The sequence below is a fragment of the Rhea americana genome, unplaced genomic scaffold (genome assembly GCF_003343005.1).
Source record: "Rhea americana isolate MKP2758 unplaced genomic scaffold, rheAme1 scaffold_506, whole genome shotgun sequence".
Lineage (NCBI taxonomy): Eukaryota > Metazoa > Chordata > Aves > Rheiformes > Rheidae > Rhea > Rhea americana.
In genome coordinates, this window is record NW_028186653.1 from 99,948 (window position 1) to 112,751 (window position 12,804).

Sequence of the window (12,804 nt, forward strand, 5' to 3'; positions counted from 1 at the left end):
TCACCTCCCTATCTTTACCACAGTAAGTGGGAGAAGACTAAGTGAAGCATGGAACTATTTCCAGTAGTGATATCTGCATATGAAAGAAAGAGGTGGAGGGGGGAGAAAAACTCATCTCCACACACCCAGAGAAATGCAGAGGGCGCAACAGCAGGTGGGGGCTCCTCCTAGAGCCATCACAGGAGAGCAATCAGCCCATCAAAGGCTGGTCTCCAGAGGCACAAAGACAAGTGGGGGAGCCCCAATAACCTAGTCAAAGAAACAAGCCTCTACCCTGTCTCCCCCAATGAGGACCATCGGCCCCACAGGCCAGGCAGTAACTCTCATCGCCATGAGTGAATGAAAGCAGCTCACTGCAGCACCTCAAAGATTCAGGGGAGTTACTGCATAGTGGGTATGGGACACATTTCGGGAAGCAGGGGAAGTGCATTTTGCCTTGGTTAGGTTTAGCTCCATTGGTTAGAGCGTGGTGCTGCTAATGCCAAGGTCGCAGGTTCAATCCCCATACAAGCTATGTTGAGGGTTGGACTAGATGATCTCCAGAGGTCCCTTCCAACCTTACCATTCTATGATTCTAAGATAAGACTTACTATGGGAGGTTTAGTGAATGCACTAAAGGTAGCAAAAGGGAGGGATCAAGGTGGTTTGGAAAAGGTTCAGTCACGCACACAAACAGGTTGCTGGTCAGCACTCTTGTCTGGCCATGCCCTACGCCATCTGTCCTGTTTTCTCATTAAACACCATTTTTTTCCCGGGTGAAAGGCCTCTCTATTCTGGGTGTACATGTGTGTATGAAGGCCCAAGTTTCAGTCACTGGCATCAGATCATGGGGTCACAGGAGCCTATAAATCTGCCTATAAATCTGTAGCACCAGCAAGTACCTAGATCAAGTGAGGGTACATGAGTGTTTGATTGCTGCAGAATATTGAGCTGGACTAGCTGGCAAAAAGTTCAGGGGTACATCCATACCTGAATTCCAAGGCATCTCTGAGGGCAAGATCACTGGAGAATCTAGGTAATGGAGGGACCATAGGGCCCAGGCCAACAACCCAAGAGACCATAAGATCTGTGGGTCTGCTGCTGGTGCTGTTTGTGCTTATGCAGGTGCTGAATACTTCTGACTATGTTGATCGGTGTGGCAGACCATGTGTATACATATGTGTTGTACACATGTTCGCATGTGTACTGATTGGGAACACTGGTTTGACCTGGGGGCACAGTGCTCCAGCAGCCTCATCTCCATTTGGCTATTGAATTTGGCAACCCCTAACAAAATGCGCATGATTAACTTACTTGTTTAACAGGTCAGTTGGAAAAGGAGTTGAAAGTGATAATGTGTCAGGATGCAAGTCAAGGAACCCAGGGAAGGAAGTTAGAAATATTAAATAAACACAGTAAGAGTCTGCTACTTTAATATCACTCCCTAGGCTGAAAGCAACACGGGAAAACGTTACTGCTCTAGGCTGCCAGCAAGGGCTGCAGAGTGACCTTTGCACTATCCATCTTTGGAGAATACAAAAGAAGACTTACATACCAGAAGTACACAACTAATACTCCTTTTTTTTTTCAAGTGTGCACAGTGTTAGCTCATCCTAATTTTTGAGTAATCTGAGATTTTTTGTTATGTGATTTTTGCAGTGAAAAATGAAAATTCATGAAAAACATTTTGGGGATGAGTTTTTTTCCCCTCTCCACAAGTAAGCTGAAACTATACTCTAAATAGTTCAAAGTCATCAACAAATGCCCTCCATCCAAAGACTACAAAGAAGGTAGAGATATCTGCTTTAAAAGATCTTTTAATTGGACCACATGAAAATTTTCTGTAGATGTAGATGACCTTAATTGAAATTTCATCAATTCAAATAATAATTTTAGTAATGGAAAAAAAAAGATTATGGAGATATCACTTCCATTGACTACAAGAGAGTAAAGTTTTTAAGTACCTAGCAGGTATCATATTTATTGGCCAGCTAACAGCTACCTGAAGACCCCTCATTTTCAGGGGCAGATAAGCCTGGATATAGCAGCTATCCCTCTTATAATAAAAACAGAAATAGAGCCCTACAGACAAAAATATCCAGATGCACTTACCAAAACCCAGTCACAGTGCACCTACAGAGACAGAAGTGGAACTGGGACTTCCCAAAGGGAAAAGCTCCACAGAGTGTAACTGTTCAGTCAGAGCCCCAACACTACTATTTTCTTCTTTAATCACTGTATCCATCTAAAGTTTCTCAGAGCAGCATCTGCCAAAGAATCACTGCAGAATCTCAGATGCCACACTTCCTACTCATTTGAAGAGCAGATGTGAGCCACAGTCCTAATTTTGCTCATTGGCCATAGTGTGCTGACTTTGCTACATTCAAAGAACCAGGATGTGCAAACTGCATGCATGTATGACAGAAATACTGAAGTAAACTTTCTGTAAAAGATAAGCACAAAATGATGTGTTTTGCTCTTGTGATTTGCTCTTGTGATAAGGTCCATTTTAAGACCAAAATTCTCTTTCCTTGAAGCTTTAGTTACTATGACAAATTCTTACAAAGTCACTAGACTTTCTGTTTTTAAAAAAACATTCAAGCTGTTTGAACTCATGACCTAGGAAGCACACCTAACGAACAGCCTGTAAGCCACAACTCCTAGATAGACACCTACCTTCCATTGATTTCAACTGGAAACCAGTCATTCTATCAGGTATTAGAAAACTAAATCTTTTCCTAAGTCTGATTTATGTCTTTTACCATTTCCTTTTCAGTCCTCAGAGAGCACAGTCTAACTTTGGGATTCCAGTTCCTTCTAAACCACATAATACAGCTGTGGTCCTTGAGGCACACAGAAATCTTACATCACCCAGTCTTCTGGAATAGAGAGAATTAACACCATGTTAGCTGATCTCTACAGGAAGACAGGCATGCTAAACAGGACTTGCAGTAGGCAAGGTCTACTAACCATGAATCTATCCAAGGGATTTACTAGGAAGTGCCCTAGGCTAGTTTAACAATAGGCTATAGTTCAGTGCAGTAGAAACAGAAAATTTGATGTCTCTGCCTTCAACATCTTCTTTACTTCAAAGAGGGTGGAAAGTGTGTTCAGAAACATTTCTACATTTCAATTTGGAGTATTCAGTCAAAATGGGTTACTAACCCTGCCCCACAAGCACCACTGTTAAATGGAATAAAGTCATGTTTGCATTCTCCTCCAGCAGATAAGCGCAGCCTTTTTGCTTCCCCCTCATACAAGAAGCGCATTTAATTATGAAGTCCATAAAATAGCAACAGAGTGGACTCATACATCTCTTCGTCCACATTGTATAAACTCTGTGACACTTAAGCAACGAGGCACAGCCTTGAGGGCACTGCACACAAAATCTCATCTCTTATTCAGTGCAATAAAGCTTGCAGTCAGGAGCTAATCAGGTAGAAAATGAAGTATATTAGTTTCCCACCCAAATTAAAGATTACATCTTTCTCTCACCTTTATTGATATATTCCCTTATAGTTAAGGATTCAAGCCCTTGCATCTACTATCTGTTCCACAGGAACATAAAAGAGCCACAACTGCTTCTGACCTCATCTCCATTTCTAATAGCAGAAACATATAATGAAGTCTTGCTCCTGTGCAGCAGGAACATTATGCATGTTTGAAAAAACTAATGAAGATAATATTTCTTCCTCATTTCTTCTACTTTCGCTCCCTACAGAAAGGGAGCAGCAGCCACTCAGTCCTGAGGGTCAAAGATTCTTGGATGAACGTATCTTCTTCCCTATTCCCCTCTCCTAATTGGCATCTGCCACTTTTCTCTCAAAAAATCTAGAGTTCAAAAAAAAGACTGCACTGTGAAATGCAAACTCAAGGAAAATCCTTCTGCAAACAGTCAACAGTCAGGTGCAAGGCAGTTGAGCAAATACCACCAGATTCATCATAAAGTACAAAGAAACAGACAGACATTTTTTCTGGAATCAGAATCTCTTGCTTCTCCAGGCTTGGACAACAGGGAATTCCAATCTCCTACCCTCTGGCACTGTCTTCTGCACACTGAAAGGCTTACACTTTCAGATGTAAAGAAAGAAGATCAATCTGGAATTCCTACTGTCAACACTAAAGCTGTATCCCAGCCATACTGGCATGATGAAGACAGTCCAGAATGAAAGAGAACAGAAAAAGAGAAGTGTTTACTCACACCCACACCCAAAAGATTTACTTCCTCAAATATTAAATTAAACTTATTACTAGAACTTCATCTGTTGAAAGGGCCTAAAGTTCAAGTCAGGTAAGTCATCACAAAATAGCTGTTGCACATCCCAAAGAGCAACAGTCAAAGATGTAATATACTTTAGAGCTCCAAATCAACAGGAGGCTTTCAAGCCATTCCAAGCAATTTACACCAGAGGAATCAGCACAACCACGTACACAAACAAGTAGGCTCATTATATCAGGAAGGGCACCTTAGCATTGTTTGTTTCCTAAATGTGTGTCTTTAACTACCCAGAAACAGGTAGGCCAATTCGTGTACAAATACACATCCTGCAAACTTGAATGCTAGAATATGGAGAAATTGCTAATGTAGGCATATACATACTTCCTCTCTTCAAATACCTACTATGCACCTCACACTGACATGTCAGTTGATCTTCAGACTTTCTACCTATCCTTTGCTGAACAAGATGACATACATATACACTCACTTTCACAGGCACAACTAATTGCACATACTTGACTCTTCCTGGGTTAGAGTGTAAACTCACACGCAGAATTCATGAAATTTGGATACGTAGTAAAAATAACAGCAGTCTCCTATGAGGCACTGCAGATGTACATACCACACTGTTACTCAGCCATCAGTTCTCAGAAGAATAAGCTTTCTTTTTGCAGCATCCCACATGGTTCCCACCTCCAAAATATGCCTATATTAATTCCTCCACCCTCATCCAAGAGAAAGACAAAGTCATTCTGTGATTCTCTGATACCAAGGCCTTGGAGAATTAATTTTCTTTAAAACCAGTGGAGAGCTGAAGTCCTACAAGCAAGATGGACAATTACCTAGCTGCATGTGACCAGCAAAGGTCCTTATCTAAAACTCTTCCAGGCCTCTAATGTTTGGAGGCATAGAGGACAAAACTGCATTTGTGGATGGCCCACTTTTCCTGCTGAGTTAAATTTGATTATCACCCCCGAGATGTTCAAAAGGATTTGCTTTTAGAGTTCAGGAAGAACATGAGGCCTTTTCTGTTATCCCCCAAAATCAAACGAGGATAAAAGACAGGTTGCCAGAAGTAAAGTATTGATCCATGACTAGGCAAAAAATTGAGGGGAAAGGGCTTCTGGGGAAAGAATACAATGGCTTCCAATATAATGGAAATTTAATAACACATTCATCCAAAGGCATCTTGCTCTACAGTCCTCTAACGCCACTGACATTTGAGGAAAGCTCTAGTCTTTCAGGTAGTTATGTTTTAGAACATGAGCATAACATCTCATGAAAAGCATCTCTCTTCCTGCACATGCAGTCTATTATTAATGTACTGAGTAGCTTCAGCCACATATTAACGTTGGAAAGATGACCTGAAAGAGCAGCCTCTTTCTCTGCTAGAAAAAAAGTTAAAATGACAAAGGTGAGTGCAAGAACAGTCCCACAGCATACACAAACAATCTGTCATTTAAGAAATCTCACATTATTCTTCATGTAATCTATTCAAGGAAGAAAAGGACTATCTACTACAAGAGTGTCTTCAGGAACATTACAGAACGATGTTGCAAATCAACATTTCTTCATTTTTTTTAAGGAAGAAAATTACCCACCACCCAGGAGAGCAAATGGGATCTTCTTCACCTTCTCTGACAAGGGACCATGGACACATATTACCCCAGAAAGTAAAAATACAGAGGTTCACATCAAAATGTTATAATTTAGTGAAGCAGTTGTCTCTATCAGATGTTTGGATAACATGGAGATGGTAACAAACAACGGAATCAACACAACACAGTAACATAAAGGGTGCTGTAGTTTAAAAGGCTGAATCTGTCTGACAGGTGATGGATACTGTTACACAGAATGCTGGAAACAGAAGGACATGTTATCATGGTGGAGATATCTTGGAACACAAGAGACAAACCATTGGGGTAGAAAGACTGGCTAGTGCATTTTTAAAAGCAGTCTTCTTTTGGGTCAAGCAAGAGATGAGCAATACAAAGTGATCCCCTTACTATTCCTGAACCATTTAGTGATGAAAAACTGCACTGAGTTCACTTCACAGGATCACAGAATGGCTGAAGTTGGAAGGGACCTCTGGAGATCATCTAGTCCAACACCCCTGCTCAAGTAGGGTCACCTACAGCATTTTAGACAGGCATCCATGCCTGCATCCAGGCAGGCTTTGAATATCTCCAGAGAGGGAGACTCCACAACCTCTCTGGGCAACCTGTTCCAGCGCTCTGTCACTCTTACAGGAAAGAAGTTCCTCCTCATATTCAGGCAGAACTTCCTGGCATTCAGTTTGTGCCCGTTGCCTCTTGTCCTGTTACTGGACACCACTGAAGAGAGTTTGGCCCTGTCCCCTTGATACCCTCCCTTAAGGTATTTGTAGACATTGGTAAGACCTCTTCTCAGTCTTCTCTTCTCAAGGCTAAACAGGCCCAGCTCTCACAGCCGTTCCTCAGAGGGCAGATGCTCCAGTCCTCTGATCATCTTTGTAGCCCTACGCTGGACTCTCTCCAGTAGCTCCACGTCTCTCTCGTACTGGGGAGTCCAGAACTGGACACAGTACTCGAGATGAGGCCTCCCCAGGGCTGAGTAGAGGGGCAGGATCACCTCCCTCGACCTGCTGGCAACACTCTTCCTAATGCACCCCAGGACACCATTGGCCGCCTTGGCCACAAGAGCACATTGCTGGCTCATGGTCAACTTGTTATCCACCAGCACTCCCAAGTCCTTCTCTGCAGAGCTGCTTTCCAGCAGGTCAGGCTAGCCTGTACTGGTGCCTACAGTTATTTCTCCCTAGATGCAGGACTCTGCACTTGCCCTTGCTGAACCTCATGAGGTTCCTCTGCACCCAACTCTTCAGCCTGTTCAGGTCTCTCTGAATGGCAGCACAGCCCTCAGGCTTATCCGCCACAGAAACGAAGCCATTTCATTTACAGCTTCTCACATCTGAATTTTCTATGGTGTCAAAACACCAAAATCTGAGTTTTATTTCAACAGAGAAAGAACATGTAACAAAAACAAAGAACATGCAAAAAGAGAAAGTTGTGTGATAGTACTAGGTTGAATTTTGATGAAGCACACTTTTGAAAGGTGCTGATATGATCAGGAAGGAAATACAGTATTTAAGACAACAAAAGAAGGTAGGATTCACTTCATTCAGGGCACTCACAGGTTGTCTGACATGCTGTGAACTCACAAAAGAATCTGACCTGCTCTTATTTTTTGGGAGGTGAAATAGTTAATTTCCCACAAGAGAAAACAATACAATTTTGCGAAATCTTTTGGAGGATTACATAGGGAAAAGACTAACCTCCAGAAGCCCAGACTCAAGAACTGGAACCTGGCTTCCAAAATGCATCAAGGCTGTATCTATGGCTGTACCTAAACACCAGCAAGCACATTACACAGATCTGTGCTGAAAAGACGAGTCATAGTATTAAACTTTCCAAAATTAAACCTAAAAAAAAAATAAAAAAAAGATAAATTCTCTTTCCAAAAAATGTAGAGCTCTGTAAATTCCAACTTCTAACAAACATGGAGAAGCATGACAGATCCAACTGCAAACCTTTCAGGATAGAAAGGCACTAAGCTTTTATTCATAGTAGCGCACCCATTTTTACTACACTTAACTCCAATGACACTACACAAGATCCTGAATTTCCTTGATTCCTCYTAGTAGCCTGTTCAACTCTAAGTATTTCAATTGGCCTAAAATATTCATCATTTCATTTGCCAATCTGCTTTTCTTCAGAAAAAAATAAGGACTTAGTCTACAAGTCTGTCTGTATCTGAATTGAGGATCTTCCATGTTTGTGCTAAGAACCATACCACTAGTGCAACAGGTCAAAGAAGGAACAGAAATGTTGCACTGGAATATTACAGCAAGGCTTAGAGCACCTTAGAGCATTTAAGGTAGCCTTCTCATACTTATTTGTTAGCTAGTTATTCCTAATAACCATAAACACTGGTTAAAATCATCTTATGTCTTCACAGGAGGAAGGGAATCTCGTTCAATGGATTTCTGTATCAGCAAGTCTCTCCTCTTGTTCGTGAAGATGTGCAATCATAAGCTCTTCAACTATAGGATAGAATCATTGTTTAGATGTTACAAGCAGCTCTCCCTGTCTCACACAAAACTGCATCAAATAAGGTATCCTACCAGCAAAGATGGGAGAACATACTCTTAAAATAATCATCAATGTTTGCTCACCCCTAAACATGCCAAGGTCCTGATAGACACTGCATAACATTGTGGAAGAAGGACTGACATAGATATCTATCGTGATTGAACTTCCTGGATCCAATAGCATTTTCAGCTAGTCCTCTCTCTAGGCACAAGGATATTCTCACTCTGGCAAAGACTAAGAATATGGAGGAGAACAGCAACACAATCTCACATCTAAAAGTAGCAGCACACTAAACTTCTTATGAAGCTAATAATAGACACTTAGAAAATAGATACCAAAAAAAACCACTTTTCATTACCAGATTACAAAATGCGCTACAGATACAGCAATAAAAATTTGTATATAAGGTTATGGAAAAGATATTAGTTTAAACAACTGCTATTTAGGCAGCAAACTGAAATGTTAAGTATGTTGATTTGTCAGAGGCAAAGCAGAGTAAAGGCAGACTTCTCAAAGTAAAAGGTTCTTGTTCTAGATCATATATACAACTTTGCTACACACACAAAAAAAATCTCAAATATCCTTCACATGAAAGCAAAACAGAATCATTGCTGTGTTAATGCAAGAAAGATCAAGAAATTATAGGTAGGCCTGTAGAAGACTTGGAGTCACACAGGCTATAATCTCTCCAAAGCCAAGCAGTATGTCAAGCATCCTGGGGTCAACACTCTCAAAAGTTAGCATTCCTGTACTTCCTACAGGTCTCCAGCTTGCTTGTCCTTGCTGGGAAGGCACCAATGAAATGAGCAGACTGATATTTGAAGCATGTTGCTTTAAGATTGTTTTCTAAGTTACAAAGCTTTGTAATAAGTGTATGAATCTTGTTTGCAATTAAACAAAAAATCCATATAATTTTATTCCAATTCAAAAAACAAAATGATTTGCTTTCCCAAAATTAATTCATTTCTTGATGAGGCTGCACATGAAAGACCCCCCTGCCTGTTTTTACATTAGGTACTGTAAAAGCCATTAAACATCGCATCTTCAGCATCCCAGGATTAAAGCTGATATCAAAAATAGAGAAACAATCTAAAGTTCACATGGATTACATGACAATCCATAGCTGGTGCATTTTCAGATCCCACCAGGAATTCCAAACTGTTGTACAGAGAGGGGAGTAAAGATAGGTGGGGCTGAAAAAAGTATACAAATAGGGCTGAAAAAAAGTATAAAAATAGRGAGCTAGAGGGCTTGCAAGTTTAGATCTCCAGCTTTTGGTAAGATGTATGCACTGCTTAATGAACATATAAAAATTTCTCCTGCCTTAGAACAAACAGTGAGATAGACTTGTGCTACAAAGAATGTAATATTTACGTTCCCAAAATCCAAAGCACATCCGTACACTCACACATGCATCAAACTCTGTTGCTGCTGAGCACTGAGTATCTGCTGAAGGTAAGTCATCTGAATCATAGAATCACAGAATCATAGAAGGGTTGGAAGGGACCTCTGGAGATCATCTAGTCCGACCCTCAGCCTAGCCCATACGCAAACTGAACCTGTGACCTTGGCATTAGCAGCACCATGCTGTAACCAACTGAGCTAATACTTTTAAACAGTTTAATATCTACAATCACTCCTATCTATCTATAAAATAAAATAGACCAATATGCATCTTGGTTTACCCTGCTCCTCTTCACTAGTATTTTTAACATAATTTTGTCATTTGAGGGAGGATTTTAGTCCTTCATAGTTTTCTTCCTGAAGTAGCAATTTTACCAGTTTTAATCACTTAAATAATATTGCCACATAAGTGTTCCTTTGTAGGACTCTAGGAGGGGAAGTGGTAGACGCAATACAATAAAGTTCACCCTTTCAGTGCCTTTTTGCTGGCAAAGACTGAGCTGTCAGGGTTTTACAGCAATTCTAATTTCTGTGACTTCTGATTTGATTTTGCAGATAGTAATCACAAGGATCTAGTCCTGTGCCTTAAGTTAAAATGTATCCTGATCAGGTCAGCTTTTATAATTCAGTATTACTGACACATATTATCAGGTTTGGAATTTTGTCTCTGTAAGATGTTATGGATGGAGTAAAACTTTTGCAAAGCAGCAGAGATGGTAGTTCCCAAATCTGATCTTTTCTTTAAATATAAGGTAGAAGGAAAGATTTGTCCTACTCCCTTCATAAGAGTTTTTGTTAGAAGTTCTAGGTTACACGCATTATTTACAGACAGAGTAACAGGTGTCCTACGAGTTTTTGCATGGACCTTGCCCTATCTGTTAGCCATTACTGGTCTGCTACAGAGACACACATATTCACCAGGTTGAGAAGTAATCTAATCAGGGGCTATAAGCACCCAATGCAATTTTTATGGCACAGAAAGATAACACCTAGGACAACGAACAACTACAACCAGATAATGTTTTCCATTTTGAAAACTTTCCACCAGTGCCCAACAGACATTTCCTTCTTCTACAGTCATAAACTAACCTCCTTAAGAGTGCAGACACTTCACCACTACATACACAATTCACAGAAGCCAATGTCATAAAACCAAGAGATTAAAGAACCTGTCTTTGCAAAAGTCACTTTCTACAATTTCATTATCTCCTAACCACTACTATTTTAAAAGCACTCAGCCTGACCACACTAGCTCAGACACTTCTCCCTGCCCTACCACAAAATGACAGTCAGCAAGAGGTAGCAACTCACCACCAGGTAACACAAGGTTTTATCGTCACAAGCAAGTAATCTCCCTTCTAACCTTGGCAAAGGTTACGCTTTCCCATAGAAGCATTTTCTTTGAAGAAGCTGGCTAATCCACAGGAGATTTTTAACTTCTAACTGGCAACATTCAAACACTCCAGCATCAGAGAAGCTGCATACACTTTTTATCTTCTATCTGTTTATCCTTAGCAATCACTATGCTGTTTTTGACCTGGTACTGGGTTAGGAACCACGATGCGCATGAAAACCTGTAGACTCAACAAGTGCTCTTTCTATATTCCAAGTGACAACTGAAAGATGTTCCACGTGCATAGCAAGGTAGCAATTCCCAGAATGGGCCCAGCATGAATTTTGGCTGAGGAGAGTCTGGCAGTGTATCAATTGTAAGATTTCAGAGTAACACAGCCTCACTTTTAAAAGAATACAGTCCCTGTTACCCTAAATGTGGATTTTTAAGGTCAGAGCTCATCATGTGCTATTGGCAGATACTTGTGGCCTTAATCCTTTTAGCATAAAGTAATATTATCAGATACTGGTCCCTGTGGAGAAGTGATGAAGGCTGAGAGGAAGAACTCTTGTGTCACACCCACCTCCAACACACCCTCAGTTCCTCCCTGTAAAACCAGACAGCAACACACCTCCCTCTCCCACACTGGGCTACTGTTGACAGGCACGGTCAGCCTAGATGGGCTTACTGGGGACTGGGGCTTCAACCCTGCCATCAGTCCCTTCCGTGGCTATTCAGGCGTACCTCTCTGGGGCAAGGACAGCCTCTTTCCATACTGTACATGCACATATGGGTCTTTCCTGGGGCCTCTAGAAGCTCCTGCCAGAGTTGAAAGCACCAAGGAAAGCGGCCTTCTGAAGGAGGCAGCCCCTCTCAGCCGCCTGGGCAGCTTTCCACAGCATCGCAGCTTCCACAGGAGGAAACTGCTCCCCGCGGGCACAGGCCCTTGCTGGCACCTGCCGCAGCCTCCCGAGGAGAGCAGACGACGGTGGGAGAGGACACGAAGACGGTGGACAGCCAGGAGATGCCGACGGGGAGGCTGCATTGGGTGGACCCTAACCCACCTCGCCGCCGTCCGCTGTGCCCCTGCGCGCCCCGCGGATCGAGGCCGTATGGCTGGCCCCCCGCACCCCCCGCCCGACGACCACCTGCCACAGGCCCCCACGACCTGCCTTTCCCTCAGAGGGAAAAGCCCCGCCGGCCCCAGCCCGCGGCGGCCGCCCCTCACCTCTCCGCCGCCGTCGGCTGCGACGCAGGCCCAGGGCTGCCACCGCCACCTCCATCCCGGGGGCCTCGCGGCCCCCCAATTCTCTAACACCGCCTCCGTCCGTTCAGGGGCCGCCCCCGCCCGTGCCGGGCCGCCCACTGCGTCAGCCTCGTAAGGGCCGCTACGCACCCAGCTGTCACCATGGCGACGGTGGGCGGTGCGCGGGGAAGGGAGCCGGCGGGCTGGCGCGCTCCCTGGCGGGCGGCGGCGAGACGGGCCTGGCGCCCCAAAGCCGCGGACAGGCGGCGATAGGGCTGGCGCCCCGCCGAGCCGGGCCCTCGGCCGCAGCTGGGCTGAGGCAGTGCGCTGAGGCGCTGGGGGGAAGACAGGGCTGCCCGGAGGCGGAGTCGCCCGCGCCCCCACCGCGCCACCTGCAGCAGAGCGACACCAGCAAGGGGACAGGCCTGCATGTAGGGCGACCCCAACTGATCAGTCCCCTCTGGCTATCCCGACGGCATTTTCCCTGAGGAAA

At 43.3% G+C, this 12,804-nt stretch overlaps 1 protein-coding gene across 1 annotated transcript in view; it reads right to left on the bottom strand.

The window, feature by feature from the left end:
• DAGLA (diacylglycerol lipase alpha) overlaps window positions 1-12,404 on the bottom strand; it is a 74,447-nt gene extending 62,043 nt beyond the window's left edge. The window contains exon 1 of the mRNA XM_085317789.1: window positions 12,294-12,404. The gene's annotated coding sequence lies outside the window, so the exon portion shown is untranslated. The remainder of the gene's footprint in view (window positions 1-12,293) is intronic.
• Between the last annotated feature and the right edge of the window lie 400 nt (window positions 12,405-12,804).